Source organism: Monopterus albus, unplaced genomic scaffold (genome assembly GCF_001952655.1).
Source record: "Monopterus albus unplaced genomic scaffold, M_albus_1.0 scaffold207.1, whole genome shotgun sequence".
In the NCBI taxonomy this organism is placed as follows: Eukaryota; Metazoa; Chordata; class Actinopteri; order Synbranchiformes; family Synbranchidae; genus Monopterus; species Monopterus albus.
The window spans coordinates 683913-702089 of record NW_018128087.1 but is presented as its reverse complement, the minus strand read 5'-3'; the positions used below and the strand labels follow the sequence as shown (position 1 = coordinate 702089).

The 18177-nt window shown below is 42.5% G+C and overlaps 1 protein-coding gene across 3 annotated transcripts in view; it reads left to right on the top strand.

Annotated features, from left to right (window-relative positions):
- Window positions 1–18177, top strand: part of rassf7a (Ras association domain family member 7a) — a 35845-nt gene that overhangs the window by 9847 nt on the left and 7821 nt on the right. Inside the window, exon 1 of one of the 3 annotated variants that reach the window (XM_020618572.1) lies at window positions 1564–1650. The exons of 1 other annotated variant lie outside the window; for it this stretch is intronic. The gene's annotated coding sequence lies outside the window, so the exon portion shown is untranslated. Of the gene's footprint in view, window positions 1–1563; window positions 1651–3688; window positions 4038–18177 lie in introns of those variants that run through there. One more of the 3 variants, XM_020618571.1, reaches the window with a different exon arrangement.

The following is an 18177-nucleotide window of genomic DNA, read 5'->3' as shown; positions in this document are numbered from 1 at the left end:
AGCCATCTTCTTGTCTCCTCTGAGCTGATTTATAGGCGGCTGGCCACTCTTTGGACAGATTTATACCTGCTATCACTTGTTGCGGTATTAACTTAGTGGTAGGTAGTGATTGAAAGCAGTTGAATATCTATGTGGACTGTGGAGCTAAATGCATTTATATCCTTTGTGCAATGAGGATAAATGGTAAAACAGCACAAAATGGAGAAGGTTTTTTAAGCACAAGTTTTAAAGCTTTTTAGGCTTGGTCTTTGTTTCCTTTAGTTTCCCCGCTGACTGCAGAGGGAGGGTTGGAAGAGGAGGTAAGGGGGTGGCAAGAATGTTTGAGTCACACAGAAAAAGAGGGATGTTATGCTGTGTTTGACAGGGGAGGGTGGGATGAGAGAGGCACAACAGTGGGAGGTGCCCTGAGGAATGCCTGGAAGGTGTCAGCAGATTCTGGGGGGCTTTGGACTGATAATCTTCCATATCACGTTACAATACCCTCACCCACCACTCTGACTTTAGGCCTGTTGTCTTTTTGTCTCAAACCAATAAGGAGGACTTGCTGCTTGTTAACCTTTGCCTGGCCATGTCTTACCAGAAAGAAGCCCTTAAATGAACTTGGTGTGGATCTGACGATGGACAAGCCCATGGGCCACTGAAGGGTAACAGGCTGTCAGGATCTGTAAAGTCTATGTACTTGTCTGCTGCTTTTAAAATGTCAGTCCTCCTTGACACCTCAGCCTTTTCTCACTGTGGCCACTGGTACCTAAGCAGTCCCTCGGGAGGCTCTCCCCTGACTTTTATTCTAGAGTGATTTGTCAGACAACACAGCTCTTAGATCTGCCAAAAGCTTCTCTTTATGGACAGAACAGTGAAACAGTGCACATAGATGTGAACCAACTCTCAGTGGGACTCTGTGACTCAGCCTGGCTAAAAGCTAGAGCATTCGTCACTGTGGTCTTTTGTTTGCAAGGTTTAATTCATCAAATTAATGCAGTTAATCCAAGAAATCTATTTTTGGAGCATCTGCTTCATACAGTGGTTATTAGGCACTGTGACGGCATATCCTCATTAGTCTGTTCAGAATACAATTTGATGTCAGATAAAGGCAACGTAAACACAAGAATGAAGTTGCTGGATCAAACCAGTTGAGTTCCGTAATTACACTGGTTTTATGCAGCATTAAACTGGTTTTCTATTTTGCAATAATGCAGTAGAAAGTGGATTTTGAAACTGGCATAATGTTTCATTTTGACTTTTGTTATTTCTGTTTTGCTTCTGGCAGTTTTTCAACTTTGCATATTCCCTGTCTCAACATTTTTGCCACAGAAATGTAGGCTTTTTGTGACAAGCATTTCTTTCAGTATTTAGCCTGTTATCAGATGTCATTGGCTGACAAAGGGGAAAGTTATGGAAAATAACATGTTTAAAAATTCAGAGAAATTAAGTAGTCATGGCTGCAAAACAAATCTGTTATGGTTTCGCGTCAATCAGCTTCCTGGCTTTCTGTTTGTTTACCTGTTCTCTCCCCGCTGCTCTGTCACCGCAGTTAGTCGCCATGTCCGTCACCTGTGGCCTGTTATCTCCTGGTCCTGTCCCTTGCGGTTTCTCTCTGCAGTCAGCCATCACTCCTCCCACCTGCTGCCCGTTGTCTCCCGGTCCTGTCAGGTATATATACACCCTGTCTTCCGCCGCGTCTTTGCTGGTTCATGTGATACTATATCGTTACCTTACGTTTATGCTACGCTGCGATACCATTACCTGACATTTATGCTATGCTAGCCGGTTAGTATTATGTGTTAGTGTCCTGAGCTTACCGTCTTTTCGACTCCGTGTTCCCGTCCTGTTCCTGTTTGTTTCTGCATTTCGGCAGCTCTGATTAGTCGGCGTCTGGTCGGTCAGCAAGCTCCCCGTTCTGTTGGTTACATTCGTCAGTCCCCTGCTCTTCATCCTTCTGTTCCCTGATTGCTGATCTTGCTACTTTGTGTGTCTGACTACTTCCACAACCCTGTGTACTTGTCCGTCGACTCACCTGTCATCCTGGTCCTCCTGGCTGCTGCCTGCTTACCTGCTCGTCTTCTGGTTCCTGTGTCCACCCTGTTGCCGGCTCTCCTGCTCATCTTCTGGTTCCTGTGTCTCCCCTGTCACCGGCTCTCCTGCTCGTCTTCTGGGTCCTGTGTCTCCCCTGTTGCCGACTCTCCGGCTCATCCTCTGGTTCCTGTGTCTCTCCTGCTGCCGGCTCTCCTCCTGGTCCCTCCTTGGTCTCCTGGTCCGTCCTTGGTCTGCTCGTCCCTCCTTGGTTCCTCTCTGGTCTCCTCGTCTCCTCTTGGTTCCTCTCTGGTCTCCTCGTCTCCTCTTGGTTCCTCTCTGGTCTCCTCGTCTCCTCTTGGTTCCTCTCTGGTCTCCTCCCTGGGTCCTCGTCTTCCTGCCTCCCAGCATTACCTGTGTTTTGGTTCATTAAACTACTTTCTTTGGCTCCTACTCGTCCTGGTATGTCTGCTACTGGGGTCCACACCACACTCACACGTAACAAAATCACAAATATGATGGCTGATTTTATCTTATCACCGTTATATAAGCATTGGCATATGTATTATATTTCATCTACTCGACATCACTAGCTTTATCATAGTTTTTCAAAATGTACATGTTCATGTACATTTAGAAAATGCACTGCCATTTTATAACCTCTGATAATTTTATTATTCATCATTATATGAAAATAGGCAGCAGCCTAATGTGTTTTAATGCTATGACATATTTAGATTTAAAATGATTCTTTTTTAGGATTTTGTGAGGGACAATGGAGTCGAACTTCCACTTTTATTTACATTTAGTTGTATGCTTGGTATCAGCTTCACTCTCAGTAACCATTCCTTAGTTTCAGATTTGGGGGATGGTATAGGAACAAACAAAAAGAGGCAAATAGTGGTTCAAATTTAATTTTGAGGGAAATGTGAAGATTCAGAGGGCAGAGGTGCTAACAGAGGAGAGGGGTCCAGCCCATGCTGAGAGGCTCCCACACATTCTGCCTGACCTATTGTTCATGCATTTCTTGGCTCTGTATTTAGCTGTGGGAGGGGGCTGTGGAGAAAGGAAGACAGTTCAGGATTGTGGCATTGTTCCATACACGTTGAGTAGTTTTTATAAGTGATTGGGCTTTTGCTTTGTGCATGTGTTGCTCTCTGGGTCAGTATGGTCAGATTTGGGCTCCTCCATTCAATCATTTTCCCACAGGGTGTTGTCAAATTCAAACACACACACTACAATGGCACCTGGTTAGCTGGACTGTGACCTCATACCAGGAAAAAGGAAGTGGAAAAACACCTGACAGCATCATTTGTATAATCAGCTGTTCATGTGACTGGAGGCCAGAGAGAGGATGTCTAATGCCGCAGGTTGTAGCTAGTACAAACAGTAGGGACACATACATATATACACCTGCATGTAAACACTTTTGGATTTTATTCTGTTTTCTGTGACTCTTCTTAGCAAGCAGTGCATGGTGTATGGAGAATACAAAGGGAATAACTGAGGAAACTGATACAGGAAGAGAATGACAAAGCCACAAACATGCTTTCAACTACCTGAAAAGGGGGAGGTACCAGATCTGTCAGCAGAGCAAGAAAGGGTGGAGAGAGAGAGAGAGTGAGACTGGGAGGGTGTGTTTCTGTGTGGGTGAGAGACACAGAGAGAAGGAGGAGGGGTATAGACAGAGAGAGACAGAGCGACAGAACTCCAGCAGTCTCTCAGATCTTTGCTGTGGCGAGGACACACAGGAGAAGTACATTCCGGAGGCAGCAAGCGAGGAGAAGTCGCGACATCCTTTAAATCTTTCTGTGACCACGTCTGACTGCCTCTGACCTCTGCAGGACTCGCACGCTCCTCACATCCTCTCACACACGAACACTCACTCGCTGCCTCACACATCAGCCACACAACCGGCCTTGCTGCTCTGTGAGAAGTTAAGGATTTCTCTAAGTGAGGCACAGAAATGGGGGAATAAACAACGACAGAGGGAATTTAAGACTTTGAAGCAAAGAGCCTGTCAATCGGTGAGTGTAAGGGCTTTTCTCAGGCGTTGTTTGAATGTGTCCTTGACAGTTTGAATGTCAGTGTTGGGAAGTTTTCGTGAAGCAGATTTTCTGTAGTGGCTTTTCACTATGTTCACATGCATGGTAGGAGAGCTATCTTTATGAATAAGCGTGAGCTTTAGTCTGCTTATCTTTTCTGTGCGGAAGAGAAACAAAGCCAAGCTGTGTCTTTATATATACCTGTTGATACTAGACCCGCCACCCAAGTGTTCCTGTATAAGACAAAAGGACTCAAACCTGTTTGGGTGAAACATCACTCTTGTGCACATTCTGTGCACTCCTGTCTTTTTACTTCTTTGTGTGTTTTTTCGTCTGTGTGTGTTTTGAGTGCTCCCTGTGTGAGTCAGAGCTGGTCTCTGTGCACATTTTTGTGTGCAAGTGTTTACTGTGTTGGAACTATGAGACAAGTGCAGGCTATCTCTGTTACACAGGCTGCTCACTGTAGGATTAAAGATTAATTTATGGAGGGTATGAGCAGAGTTCAGCTCACTCACCCCATGTCCTGTATTTAACTGTTAACGTGCAACACATCTCAAATACCAAGACATTGCAAGCCTAATGAACCAAACCTCTCTAAGGCTATTTAAACACTGACTCATCATTATGCATGGTTAGCATCTTATTTTACATTTCCCAGCATGGTATGTGTCAGATAGTGAAATTCGGAGCTCATTAGCAGGCTGTATTCGTTATCCAATCAGGGCCATCGATTGGACCCCCCCTCCCACACACACACACACACACACGCGCGCGCACACACACACAGAACTCCAGTGGGAGATGATTATTTTTCCCCACTAACTGCCTGTGGGATTTAGACAGTTATATGTCATGTGTTGCTCACAGTGAACTTGGTTCCAGAGAGATAGTTGTAGGGGAAGCTACCCAATGGACAACTTTGACTCAAGCATATTTCATAGCTTTAACATGGCTTCTATAAATTGATTGATTTCTTTTACTTCTAAGTTATTTTTGCCACTTTTTCAGTCATGGTTATACTTGATATTCTGTTCAGATGTATTAATCTCATTTGACCTTTGCTCATTTATCTGTATCAGGTGTTGATGCAGGAAGTTGACCAAAGAAGAGAAGTGTTTATATAATGCTTTTCTAAATGTCTCTTCTTTTTAATATAATGAATATTAAAATAGCAGTATGCTGATGTGGTTGCCAGCGGTGGAGCACTTTTTAAAACTTTAAGCTTTTTCCCCAGGCTTGATTAGTTAGCACTTCTTTTCTCTCCCTTTCCCTTTGTGCATCTCTCACTGCTGAGATATTTCTTATTTTCACATGAATGAGCCTGTTTAGTGTGGAGAGAGCAGTGTCCTCTGAGAGACGTCGTGCCTTGTACTCCACAATGTTTTTTTTTTTTTTACTGCTCCTTCACTGCTTGAATAAACAGATGAACTCCTCTCCTCATCTGGAATTGTCCGTTTGTCCACCTGTGTCTCTGTCGGTGTGTTGCTGAGCTCGCAACGCAAGTAAAGCAAGTCCACCTTTGCACATGAGATATCTTTAGGGATTCTTGATGGGAATTTCCAAAGTCATTCTTCATGCTGTGAAGTGACTTAATTTCTCGCCATCCTTATCAGCAGTGCTTTTCAGCTCCTGCAGCTACTTTCAGGGCCAGACGTAATTGCAAACGCTTTAACAGCATGTTGGAGAAATAATATGTTTGCATGTTTGGGGTTGTGATTATTTTTGGGTAGGTAGTTTGAACCAGCATCTCTCTTTTTATCTCTCTCACTCTGTAACTATCTTGCTTTCCCATGTGTTGCTCTGCCTACCTTTCTTGCTCCCTGTTGTTCTTTCCGTGCGTCCTCCCGCCCTGCCTGTGCAGTGTGTCGGAAGGTAGTGCTGTGCTGTGCTCATGTCGGATCCATTAGGGATGAAAGCACACTGCAGTGATAAAAGATTGATCCACCCCTCTTTGCGTCACATTCACATCCCTCACACCCTGTTCCCTCATCCTCCCTCACACCCCTATTTCCAATCCAAAGTCAACCCAGTTTTCAATTTATCACATCATCTGTGCTTTTATAAATAAATCATCCTCACCAAAACTTTTTCCCTTAGGATTTTATAAATTCTGGAATATTCTGCTGTTCTTGTTTAGGATGCCGTATTTAGCCTGTTGTACATTTATGCAGGTTCTCATGATGCAAAGCAAATCTCTTCCTTCTTCTCTGGACAGTGTTTTTTTTTTTTTAATTAAGACTGTTCCCCTTTCACTCTTCTGGTGTTTGTGTCATACCAGGAAGGGTAATATGTACTTGGCTAGCAGAAACAGTAAGATACTGGCATCCAGCCCAGCATACGCAGGCCTTGGTTCACCTGTTGTATAGTAGGAGGCAAAGACAAACACAGCAGACCTGTAGTTTGTCAGCTGGGAGACTATAATTACTAATAGGAAGGAGGGGACTTGGTAGGAATTTCACTGTAATTCTGTTTTTAGGTGTTAAGACAGGTAGCTGCTTAGGAGCACCTGAAAGCACATTTTTGTGCTGTATAACTGCAGAAGTCTCTGGACCCATCTGAAACAAGTGTATAAATCTTTTGAACCCAGCTGGAGAGTTTGAGAAACATGCCTCTCAAGGAATGGTTTGTTGCCAGCTGCTCAGCACTGTACTTGTTTTGTCTTCAGTCAAATTTTAAGGCAGTGTTGTTGAAATAGCTTGAAAAGGTTCAGGTCACTGAGCAGCATGCAGGTCCTTAGCCTGAATCTCTTTTCAGGTGTCCAACATGTGCAGGTCTCAAGTTAATTTAAACCAGCTGTCCTCACACAGCTTAGTCCACCTACGGACATGTTTCCAAGTGAGTCCAACTGACCAGAAAGTTCAGCTGTCATGTCCTGTCAGGATGAACCTCTTTGTAGCTTTCATGGGTGTTTGTTCTGCTATGTTACCCAAATCTATAGCTCCACATTTCACGTTCTGTTGTAACCGCTGTAAAACCACTGGCAGGTTATAGTTGCTGGCGTTTTGGGTGTCTGTTTGTCTGTTTGTCTCATTGGCCATGGTTCTCAGTTCTACTGTGTGTAGTGATTGTAGTGTGGTAAACATCTCTGCCAAACCCCTGGGATGGTCATGTGACTGTGTGTGAGAGAGACCATGGATGTGTGTCTGTGTGCCAATAAGCAGCGGGTTGCTCCCTCGTTCAACCACCCATGCTTTGTTGACTCTCAGCACACAGAGCTCTTCGGGCCGTAAATAACATGGTGCCCCTGCCAAGGGCCCAGGACAGGGCCAAAAGGGGGGGTCAAGATGCCAGTAAGAAAGAGAAAATGTCTGCTACAGGGCTTCAAGGTACTAAATCAGCAGACGGGAGAGAACGAGGCAGGTGGACTTGACAGACTCATCCCTCACGCTGAGAGGCTTGACGTTAGGCCAGTCATTTATTGTAAATGTGTTTGATCAAGCACATTAGAAGCAAACGAGCACATTTTGCTCATGGGTAGATGGCAGCTACTGGTGCACTAACACAAAGTGATGAGCTGAAGTGCATGTGTGTATTAGGGCAGTGTAAATAAAGAAACATATTATGGACAATAAGTAAACCAAGCTCCAAAATTAAAAATTACCATCAAAATGCTAGATGATAAATGATTAGTTATGTAGATTTGTTTTGAGTGAAGATATAGAACAAATGTAGATGAGATGGAAGCATGAACTTAACAGCATTAAAGATGGGTGTTGTAGGTTTTTTTTTAAGATGACAGGTCTCAAAAGAACCTTGGAAATGCTTTTACCAAACAACCTGAGATGAGCAAAAGTAGGTGAGTTTGTGGCTCTGTAGGTTTCAGTAAAATTTTCACACAGCCCTAGGGAGCTGTACCACACATACCAATCTTCATTCTGTCTGCACTTCATTACACCGAAAGCACAATTTTTCACAACTGAAACTTTGCCTCTTAATCTACAGGTAAGTGTGTAGTCTATGTTACCATGCTTCCCATAATCCAGTGACAAAAAGACCAGAACAGACACTTTTTTTCTTCCATAAAGATGAACAGATAAGCCATGTTCTCAGTATCAGGTTACCCTCGTCTTTGTTGTTTAACACATAACATTTGACTCAAACCTTGGCTCCAATCCAAGATGCAGGTTTACTGAGTTACGAGGGCACCTTGGCAGACTAAAACTTGGAACTCTGTCAAATGTTGACTGTTCCAGGTTTTACTTATTATCCAGATAGTGCAGTGAACCAGCTTCATGAAACAGGCCTTTGTTCACACCTACATCATAAACTTTGTTGCATAGAGTGTTAGTGCACGAAGTCCTGCTCTTTGGTTAGTTTCATTTTTACATATTTCACACTTGTAGTTTGTATCTGAATATTCCTAATTTAACACTCGTCTTTGTCCAGCATCTCCTTCATCACCCACCCCCTCTCCCTACTCTCTCTTTGTCATTCCCAGATGGTAACCAACCTATTGCTTGTTTGTTAACACAACGTCTGTGTAAGCATGCCAAAGTTCAACTTGGTGGCCTCAAGTCAAAGAGGTGAAGGGCTGATTCTGGAAGTGAAGGGGCACCTCAGTGAAATATACCATCTTAGTCTCAAAGGTGCTCCTAAGGTTCGGCTGAAAATCTGCATCTTGCCCTCTTCCCTGTTCCTCATCCCGACTGTCCACACATCCTCCCCCCCACACTGCCCTGACAGCTGTGATCCTTTACTCTCCTCAGAGTAATGACAGGGAGAGAGAGTCATGTGTGACACCTCCCCATCAACCCACCCTAAATCTCATGATCCACATGCAACGCAAACAGATTCCACCCTTTACTTTCCGTCTATTCTACATGGGTACATTTAGTACTCAGTATTAAAACTGGAATTTGAATGTGTATCAGAATAATGTCAATTACCAAAAGCTGATCACATGTCTGGCCAGTTTTTTCACCTTTTTTACTCATTTATTTAACAGATAGCTAATAAATCCAAATATTGCCGTAAGTTACATATTGTAGCTGTCTGATACTCAGCTCAAGTTACTGAAGCATTTAGAGGTCTTACTGAAGGTATGTCAGCAAGCACAATTACATTTTTGTGGCATGAACCTCCTCTGAAAAGACAGCTTCTTAGATTTTACATGGTTTCGCTGTGACAGGTTACCTGTAGGTCTAAACACACACACACACACACTTATGCAATTGCTGATACTTGATATCTCTCAGGCCATGGCTGTGTTTACCTGCATCCTTTTCTCCAAGGGCCAGGTATATTGGAACTCCCTAGGTAAATACTGGGAGGGTGTGAGATAAAATGCTTTGCATAGCACACTGGCCTTGGCAGTGGAGTAACATGTTAATCTGGAGAGCCTGTGGTTTTCTCTCGGATTTCCCTGCTGTCCAAATAATGTTGCAGTCAGGAACTTTAGCTTTCAAAGTTGAATCTAAAAGAATTTGGCAGTGAATGGATTACATTAGTTGCATAGTAGTAGTTTTGGAACTGCCCACATACTGAGTGATGTCCTGGGTGGAAACCAGGTGGATGTCTCCACTTTCATCTGCAAAAACATTCATTCAGTAGGCGGCTCCATGTTTTCTTTTTGTTGAAGAAATACAGTATATTTTTGTTGTAATACCACCGTTCTAACCCTGCACAAAAATGTACACCTGCTCTGCCCTGGATTGATAAATTCAGTGTTTGGTAAGCCAGTTAAGTCTCGTGTATATCACTGTAGCGGATGATCTGACACAGGGCTGTGTGTGAATGATGTAGGTGTGAGGCTTTGAGCTCTCTTCTATCCTGTTTTTCTTTCTTAGCAGAACGTTGCTATTTTTTCCTTGGGCATGGTAACGGCAGTGTTCCCTTCAAGCACTGGGGAGAATATATTGCATCATGAATTGCATGGAATTAAAGTATAATGAAAGAATAACAACCATTCTCAGCCACTGATACAAAAGCTTTCTTACAGTACCTCTACAGTCAGTGGAATCATAGTGATATGACTTAAATTGCATAAATTTGCTTTGATTGAATTATTGACATTGTCGTTTGTTGGTAATATTTCTTGTTTTCTGTGTAGAAAACCTTGGTTTATTAAGATTGCGTTTTGTCCCTATTTTGGATTATTCCTCAACAATGTAAGATGGCAAAAAAAGAAAAAAGTTGTGAATAATTGATATCAGCACACATGGAAGAACATACAAATTAACATCACACATACACTCAGACACCTGGTGTAGATCACATTCCAGCAGGGAGGTGTGATCAGACATCCACATTTCCCCCCTTTTGTCCTATTTTAGGACAATTCCTGCAAAAATTTAAGCCTGTACAATCTGTAACCTGTGAGGAACTTAGATAAGTAACATAAGAAATAATAAACGAGAATAAATGACAATAAAAAAAAAAAAAAAAAAAACTAGAAATAGCATGTGATTGTAAATATAAGGTTGTCAGCTTCCACTCATACTGTGTAAAGTGCCTCCTTTTAAATGAGTGTGTTCACTTTTACAGTTGCATGTGGCTTTAGTCCAAAATTAAGCCTCATCGTTCAGTTTGAGCCAGCCTGTGTGCTTCTGTGCTTCAGCCATGTAACATATTCTTGCTAGGAGATAACTGAATATGGCTCTCTCTGTCTATATACTGTACATGTGCACCATTTATATGCATGTGTGTGCGTGTTATCTAGTACAGTTAAAGTCAGACGTTTACATACACCTTATCCAAATACATTTAAACTCAGTTTTTCACAACTCCTGGCATTAATAAACAATCCCTGTCTTAGGTCCTTGCTGAGCGGCCGTACAGGTTATGTAGATATAGGGGTTGTTTTACTGAGGATATAGATATTTTGGTACCTGTTTCCTCCAGTGTCTTCACAAGGTGCTTTGCTGTTGTTTTGGGATTGATTTGTACTTTTGGGACCATCTCCTAGACATGATGGCTGCGTTGTCCTCTGGTGTTTATACTTGTGTAGTATTGTTTGTACAGATGAATGTGGCACCGTCAGACAGTTGGAAATTGCTCCCAAGGATGAACCAGACTTATGGAGGTCCACAGTTCTAATTTTCTGAGGTCTTGATTGATTTCTTTTCATTTTTCCCATGATGTCAAACAAAGAGGTACTGCATTTGAAGGCAGGCCTTAAAATACATCCACAGGTGCACCTCCTGTTGACTCAGACGATGCCAGTTAACCTATCAGAAGCTTCTAAAGTTTTTTGTACCAGGGACCGGTTTCATGCATGAAAATATTTCCGCGGACTGGGTAGAGGCATGGGGGTTCCAATAACAAAAACCTTTGTCAGTTCATAGTATGTAATCTGAATGCAACAATTACACTTTATATTAGGCAATTACAACAATTCTACACTATAATATCAACTCACCATAATGCAGAGTCAGTAGGAGCCCTGGGCTTGTTTCCCTGCAACTAGAAAAAAATTCCAAGGGTTTGTCTTATAATGTAGGGTGTTTTGTCTTAATGTGGCAGAGCATTTTTTTTAGGGTTTCATGGCTTCATTAGCTAGTTGGTCACCGCAAATTATGCATAGCGGGTGTGGAGCTTGTGTATCACCTGTTGCGATGAACCCGTAACTTAGGTAGGAATCGTGGTATTTTCTTTTAAATGCAGCTTTCTTTTTGCTGGCAGTCTGTGACCCTTCTGCTGTCCCATCGTTTGCGTGTTCCTTCCCGAAAAAGCTCTCAAGTGAATTTTGTTTTTGGCTAATTTTTAAAGGGTTAGCTTGTGTCGCTGAAGTGTAAAATCGCGTGCCAGAGTCAAGTGCGGTAGTGAGGCAAGGGTGAAAACAGTCGTTTTTCAAACTAAGACTAATGAAAGAAAAATAACTATAATTTTAACCACGAAATTGTTTCTTTGTGGCCCAGTACCAAATGATCAACGGGGCAGTACCGGTCCAGGGACCTGGGGTTGGGGACCCCTGGTTTAAAGTGCATTTAACTCTTGACCAACTGGAATTGTGATATAGTGAATTACAAGTAAAATAATCTGTAAACAACTGTTGGAAAAATTACTTGTCAAATATAACCGTCTTGCCAAAAAAAGAGTTTGTTAACATGACGTCTGTGGAGTGGTTAAAAAAATCAGTTTTAATGACTTCTGCTTAAGTGTATATAAACGTCTGACTTCAACTGTATGTGTGCTGTGTACAAGTTGGGCTGGGAACTGCTGAGTCAGGTTGGGAGTATATAATTACATGTGGGTACCCATCAGCAGTCTGAGACCCTTCTTCCCTGGCTCATACAACAGAATTAATTCATGCACTCACAGGGCTTAGCCTGAAATCAGCTAAATCACCCATCCTCGGCTGAGCTCTCAGTGGAGGCCGGCTCTGCCCGGCCTTCCAAGGGCTGCTGTATGTGCAGTCCTGTATTATCATTCTCACCAATTGCTACTGACTTTGTGGTTGGATCCATGAGTCAGTGCAAACACATTTTGTGTCTCTAATGTTCCCAGCCTTGCTAATTTTCCAGGGTTTAAGCAAACAAGTGAGGGACTGCTGCCAAACCAGGTATGTGGAAGTCTTTCACTATGTGAGATGAATAAAGTAGTTTTATTGTGGTGAGGGCTGTGTAAGCTGTTGTGGCCACATAATCATTGGAGTGTACCCTATGCCCTTCCAGTTAAATACAAACGTGTGCCTGGGTTTCTTTAAATTTCCAAAGTAGAATTATGAAATCAAACTCTTCCTCCTAAACATTTGAAAGAATTGCGATTAAATAAACGATTCCTTTTCTCACACCTTCTCGCTTCCTTCTCTCTTATGGTTCGTGCCAGGTTACCATCTGTCTGTGAAAGTGCTGCGGGTGATTCACGATGACTGGGATTTCACACTAAGTGCTGTTTTACACAGTGTGACTGTAGTGGTAGTGACAGCCATGAATGGCCATGTCGTGGTCTGTTTCACATCAGCTGGAGTGGCTTTAATGTCTAAACCCTCATCAGTCATCAATTACATGCAATGGGATTACACAGCTTGTATATTTAGAGACTCTGTGTGAGATCTAGCAGATAATAGTAGAAAAACCACAGCTGGAATTTGAGCTTGCAGCCTTTTAGTTAGCTTTTGTAAACACCTGATAATAATGCTGCCTGTATTTATCCTTGGTTTGGATGCACAGGCGTCCCCCTTATTAATGAGCTCTCATTGAGATTTAACACTTGGATGAGCCAGTCATTATAGAAGAAGGCTGCAGCAACAGATCCCTGAAAGTATGATGGCAAAAGCTTATTAGTGCTGTTTCTGAAGCTCTGTGCTGAGTCATTACCATGGCAATAGAGCAGAGACACTGGTGGACAGGAGACATTTTCAAAGAGCTAGTCAGTCACCAGCATTTGGACATGTTTTTTTTTTTTTTCAAAAATATTTTCCAAATTAATGTGCTGTGAAAAAAAAGGATTATTCATCAGGTGTGTTGAAACTCTGGTGAAGCTCCGTTAGCAGTGAACCAGGCAACTGTTAAGTCTGATTAAGAAGCAGTGTGTTTGGAGAGACTGCTGCAGCCTGGTCCTCTACTGTGAGGCAGCAGAAGCACTGCAGTCAGTGTCAGAATAAAATACAAATGTTCACACATAACAACACTGTAATACCAACATACAAATTCTGTTTTATTTTGTCAGTGCAAACCAACGCTCACATAACCCTTTTTTCTTTTCAGAGGCTTGGCTACAGATGTTGTGCACATACCACAGAGTGAACAGATCACTAGATCAGTGTCTGATGTTTTAACACCTCCCAAACGACCTCAGCCACCCAGCAGTGTCTTTTATTTTTCTTGCATTTTACTGCCAAGTCACAAACTGTAAAAGCAAATTATCTCCTGCATGAAAGGTGACGTGTGCCTACAAGTTTTAATATCACCCAATAGAAGCCCTCAGATCTTGGTGCCCTCACGTCCCCAGTGGGCCACTCCCTGCTTTTTGACCGCAGGCGCTGGAGCCATGTTGATATGCTGTTAATGATTTTTGGAGTGGGGGTTACTGCGTATAGGGAGCTACTGGTAATTCATGTAGAATTAAAAAACTGTCTGTCTGTCTATCTCAGATAAAATGAGCAGATAAAGAGATGAGGCTAGGCTAGGCCTGTCAATGTTTTATGTTAAGTGTCTTCCAAATATCTTCTCAATGTGCCCAAGGACTAAATTGGTCTTAACTTGAGCAGATATTGTTTTGTACAGGAATTAGCATGGTTAAGTCCTTGAGGCACCATCCTTCAGATGTTATTGAGTTTGAGTAATACTTTGTGGAAATAATGGGGAATATGTAAAAAAAAAGGCAAATTGCAGTGAAAGAAAGTGCAGGTACATGAAAAGAGATGTAACAAAATGACAATTCTTGGAAGTTTATTAAAGTGCTAAAAGCCCTGAGATTTTTCTTTCCACAGAGACGTAGTTTTAACTAATGAAGAAAAATATGATTTTTCACAATTTTTTACTACTGGCACATTATGGACTTTTTCATACTGTGTGTTTTTTTGGCCTCGTTGGTCTTTGAGCACAAGCTCAGCTCATTTAGAAGACTGAGCACTGGATGAGAAGGAGGAGGATGAGGAATGAAGTATACAAAACAGGAGGCGAGGGAGGATAAAAGAAAGTATCTGTTTTGCCTTTTATTACTTTTATCAGTGGTAACAGCAGAATGACAGTAAAAGCTGGTGTGGTGCAGCATGGCAGATGACCCAGCAATGCCAGGGGCCACAAAAGAGGCAGCGCTGTCTGCCGAGTGTGGAACCAGGACAACAGCGTCTTTGCTCCACACATGAGACCAAGCTGCTCGGTGCCAGCCTGTTACTGACTCTTTGAATTATTTGTGTATCTCTGCCAACCTGGAGCAGAATGGCACATAGGGAGCATAGTTTTTGTTCATTGTCCTCAAGCAGCCACATCTTAACCCATTATGTACACTTGAACCAGACTGGGCCAGAGTCTTATTTTGTCTGCTGATGCTGATAGGGAAAGCTGTTTTGTAGACGTTGTTTCTATGTTTGTGTATCCATCTGTTGTTCAGATTTGAGACAGAGTGTGATGTACGGCCCGCCCTTTGCTCTTGCCATTGTTCTTTGGACTTCTGTTGCTTCAGAGATACCACAGAAAATGCTCTGAGATGGAGCAAGCTCTCATAAAGATAGGCCTGAATGACGTCTATTTGCAGTCACACTCACACATACAAGCTTGTACATGACAGATTCATGCTCAGCCCTTGACCATTGTACTCCCCTCGTGCGTGCATACACACACACTACACACCCAGTAAGTATACTCTTCATGTAGCTTAAGGGTCTAGGTGTTCAGAAGCTACAGTGCTTTAATAACTTTACTTGATTACTTTTTGTTAAGCTCTACAGTTATACACATGTTTCCCAATACTACTGCTGACTAACAGAAATGAATCATTTCCATTGGACACTGAGGTTTAAGGCATCTTGTTCCATGATGAATGAATGAACGAAAGAATGAATGAATATATGTGTTTGTGTGTGTGTCCTTTTGTTTTGTATGTAATTTTGTTTGTGCATAGGTTGCTTGCATGTTTCCCCATGTGCAAGAAAAACAAAACTTAGCAAAGTGCAGGTGTTTCTCATGTTTCCAACAAGAATCCAGTCTGAGCCAGATGTTAGGCATTTATTTTTAAATTGTAAACACCTTAAATCATACCACTAAGTGGAGATTTGATTGGAAAAACTGTAATTCATTTTCAAGGCCTTGTGCTCTGTGATTTATTTGAAGCTGTAGTTTTGGCATACGGAAGCTTCTTGGTGGCCAGCTTGTCTAAAAAGGCCCATTAATTCACAGCTCGACATTGTTGCTCACACACAGGCACACGGACGAGCCGATTCATGCCCCGTGTATCTGCAGATGCTAACCACCTCCGCCTTGAGTCAAATTCACCAAGGAGCTTGGAGGCTGTTATTGAAGAGAGACAGACAGAGGCACAGACAGGGTGATGAAAGACGCAAAGTGGGTTAGCTGGATGGGTGAGTGCTGATGAGACGGGCCCCAGTACCTGCAGTTTCCCCTACCACTCTCTTATCCTCTATGTCAGTCAGCATTTTCCTCCACATTTACTCTCCCCTTTTTCATTTGTTCAGTCTGTCTTCCTTCCCTTTTTCCCTTTCATCATACAGTATGATTAATCTGTTTTCTTTATCCAATTCAGCAGATGAGCTCCTAAAGTGGCCTTTTTGTGTATGTGGATTTGCTGTTGGAGTGTATTTTCAGTTGTTTGCTGATTACCTCCAGAGTGTCTCTTCCCTTTGAGAAAATGTGTAACAGGGCAACTATGTCCTGTGGGTGGGTAGGGCATGGGTTAAGCTAGAGGTGGGAAGTTGGAATGCATCTTTCTTTTTTCAGGGGTGGGGGTGAACTGAGGTTAAAGGGCAAGGTGAGGACTTGTGGAGTATTGTCATTAAGGTAAGAAGATTTATAGAGGCTTGGGTTAGAATGGTTGTGTGCGTATGGTGACTGAACATGGACAAAGCAGCCTGAAGTCTGCATTTGCATGTTGCCTTTGTAGACTCATCTACTCCTTTCTGGCTAGCAAATGTGTTGACTGACTGGCTTCTTCAGTATTTTAATCATCTATTTTATTCCCTTTTTGTTTTCAAGAGCCTACGTTGATGGTGTGTTCCATGATTCTGAGACTGTATTTCACAAAACATTAAAGGGGCCTCTCCTGTTTCTGTATTTCAGTGAGAACTGACAAAGGACTCTGCTGTCCTGAGAAATGGAGCCTGGTCAGGCGGATGTCTGGTTCTCACTGTTGTTGCGCCTGCGACAGAGAGAACAGATAGCAACCTGAGACTCACAGGCCTGTTTGTTTCCTGTTAGTGCAGATTATCATATTTCACCAGCCAGAAGGGACAAAAGCTAAGCATCAGGGGAGAGTGGCATTCTTAGCTAGGAGATGTTTTATTGTTTGTGTTCTCATTTAATGTGATTGTTACAGTGCAGTATGTACAAAACTTGGATAGATACAGTATAGAGACCTTTAGGTTGAGAACTGTCTTTATGTTTGTATGTAAATTACAGGCATAGAATCTATTCCAGTTAAATAGGACCTAATTTCCCTATACATGCAGGCAAAGTGTGTTTGAGTTCAACCCCTGTTTGAGCTTTGTAAACAGTTTTTCCCACTGGTTACTCCAAGGCATGAAGATGCTTTTGCATAAGGGAAAGTTTGAATCCAGTCCCACTGCAGACATAAAGACTTTAAATGTTTCTTCCTGTACAACTTGGCATGTCCTTAAAAAGCCTCAAAGCTAAAGTAAGTAATACTATACTCAATTTGTGACTCTGCTAGTTAGGATTAATAATGCCTTCATCACAGAAGACTCTGTGCCCTCTAAGAGAAAAAATATTGACATGTCTGCTGTGTTGAAATTTCTGTGTTTGATTTAGATAAGCACTCCCTTTTCATATCAGGTTGCTTTCCAGATGAAGTCACCTCGCTCGAATCACTCAAAAGAATTTTTATTACATGTGATCATCCATCTCTAACTCTCATTTGTTTCGTGTGATCTCATTCTGCGGATTAAATCTAGTTGTGTTGGCATTCCCTCTGTATGTGTTGTCATGTTGAGCTGTTCCTCAGTGATGTTGTTTCCACATCAGGTTGGCTGTTGCTCCCCAGCAGAGTTTGTGTTTGGTGTCCAAACAGCAAAGTAATGGCGATGCAGGGCAGCCAGGTCAGCAGCCGAGGAGGGGTGGGGTGAGGGCCTTTTGTTAAGAAAAGCAGGAATCCTTCCGGCTGGCAGATGAAGTCAGTGCATTCCTCCAAAGCAGCCTCCCTATAGGCAGCCAGTGGAGCAGAGCCAATCATTGAATGAGGGTCAAGATAGGATGGTGGGCTCACTATTAAACAACTCCCATTGAGAACTGACAGAAAGAGAACACCATATGTCTGACTCTGGGTGAAGAGTCTTGTCTTTTCCCACCTAGGCTACAAGGTTTCATTTGCTGTGCGAAGTTCCACACATAATCCTACCACTTCCCGAGGCTTTACAGTGTTTATGAGCACTGCAGTATTTTATTACCTTATTTTGAAGCTTAGCTGTAAAAGTACACACAGGCGGAGTTAGGCCTGATATAATGATAATCGTTTAAGTTAAGTCTGCTGCCCAGACATCAGGAAGGCT